Raw genomic sequence first — 2,140 nt, forward strand, 5'->3', positions numbered from 1 at the left:
GGACTTCCACGAAAGAACTTTGGTGCATTCTTTCTGGAGTCCCAGGCCGACCAGCAGTTGTAGGAGCTCGGCCACGTTGGCGAGTCCAACCGAGAGTACCGTGAAGGAGGACGTGCTGCACGTTCTAGCGGGAGCTGCACCTGGTCCAACCCGAGAAGGACTTCCATGGTGTGACCGGTATGTAGTGGCACGTCATGCCGGCCTCCTGGAAGTCCCCGTCGGCCTGGCTGGCAGGTCTGTCTTCATTGACGTTTTGGAGGAAAAACCCTATGAGGTTTTTATTTTGGGCTTCAGCCGGGCAGCAGTTCCAGGAGCCCGGGTAAGTTGGCACCTTACCCCGGTGTATTTGAGGTGGTGACACTTTTAGGGGTGCGAATATCTCCTTCACCTGAAATCCTGTGAGAGGGCATTTCTGCTCCGCGTTCCAAGTCCCTACGGTTCTTCCTAGCGGGAAGTCCTAACCGTTTGTGGCCGAGAAGGACTTCCATGGTGTGACCGGTATGTAGTGGCACGTCATGCCGGCCTCCTGGAAGTCCCCGTCGGCCTCGTTGGCTGGTCGGTCCGGTGCACCTGGACTTCCACGAAAGAACTTTGGTGCATTCTTTCTGGAGTCCCAGGCCGACCAGCAGTTGTAGGAGCTCGGCCACGTTGGCGAGTCCAACCGAGAGTACCGTGAAGGAGGACGTGCTGCACGTTCTAGCGGGAGCTGCACCTGGTCCAACCCGAGAAGGACTTCCATGGTGTGACCGGTATGTAGTGGCACGTCATGCCGGCCTCCTGGAAGTCCCCGTCGGCCTCGGCCACCTGTCGTTAAGCTGTGAGAGGAGCACGTGCTCCCGCGCCGTTTGAGTCTTTGGAATTTGTCCAAGACTCCTCAGATCGATCTGGCTCCCCGCGACCCGGCGGCGGAGGGACCACTCGCTCGGCAGTGCTTTGGAGCACTGTCGGTTACGGCGAGCGCGTCTTCCTCCCACACCGTCCGGGTCTGTTTCGCCCCCGGCCACCTACGGCCGGTGTCCCAAAAAGCCCGGCGGTCCTGCTAAGGCGGGCGCCGGTACCTCTCGCTCCCGCGAGGTGCGTTTGCTCAGTGCTGCTTCTATCACTCTAAAAGGCGTCCGAGAGTGTGCTGGTGTCGCCGGAGCCCGAGGCGCGAGAGAAAGCTTTAAACGACGGGGAGGCAGTGACCGCCCCCGTATGTCCGCTGCTCGCAAGGGCCTCTCTAGCCGAGGTGCTCCCAGGCGCACCCGCGCATGGGGCACGGTTGTTTTTCGCAAGTAGTCCAAAGCCGTCTTCCGCCTCGCCCGAGGCTGGAAGTGTCGGCGTGGCTCCCGCATGCAAGCCACACGCGGCTCCACGGTGGCTTCCCTCCCCCCCTCTCCGGAGGGGGGCGGCCCCATCCCATGTGGAGCCGCTAAGCCGCCGGGAAAGCGGCCTCGGTTCCCCGTGGGCGACAAAGGCGTCCTCCTCGGCACTTTGCGAGCTGGGCCGCCAGAGAGAGCAGTTAACCCGGATTGTCGAGGTTGTTGTTGCCTTTGTCCCATATTACCTAAGCCTGGTCCTTGTTACCTTACTGGTAAGGGTTAGGGACGCTGAGCGCGCTCCATCTTCTCGGCTCTATGTTGGGCTCTCTCTAAACAGGTCCTCGACTTAAGACCGACCGGTCTTCGTAGGCATCCTTCATCTCGGCAGGTTGCGAGCTGGGCCGTCGGTGAGAGCAGTTAACCCGGATTGTCGAGGTTGCCGTTGCCTTTGTCCCATATTACCTAAGCCTGGTCCTTGATACCTTACTGGTAAGGGTTAGGGACGATGAGCGCGCTCCATCTTCTCGGCTCTATGTTGGGCTCTCTCTAAACAGGTCCTCGACTTACGATTCTGCCCCGACCGACCGACCGGTCTTCGTAGGCGTCCTCCATCTCGGCAGGTTGCGAGCTGGGCCGCCGGTGAGAGCAGATAACAACCCGGATTGTCGAGGTTGCCGTTGCCTTTGTCCCATATTACCTAAGCCTGGTCCTTGTTACCTTACTGGTAAGGGTTAGGGACGCTGAGCGCGCTCCATCTTCTCGGCTCTATGTTGGGCTCTCTCTAAACAGGTCCTCGACTTAAGACCGACCGGTCTTCGTAGGCATCCTTCATCTCGGCA

The sequence above is a fragment of the Rhinoderma darwinii genome, chromosome 1 (assembly GCF_050947455.1).
Source record: "Rhinoderma darwinii isolate aRhiDar2 chromosome 1, aRhiDar2.hap1, whole genome shotgun sequence".
NCBI lineage: Eukaryota > Metazoa > Chordata > Amphibia > Anura > Rhinodermatidae > Rhinoderma > Rhinoderma darwinii.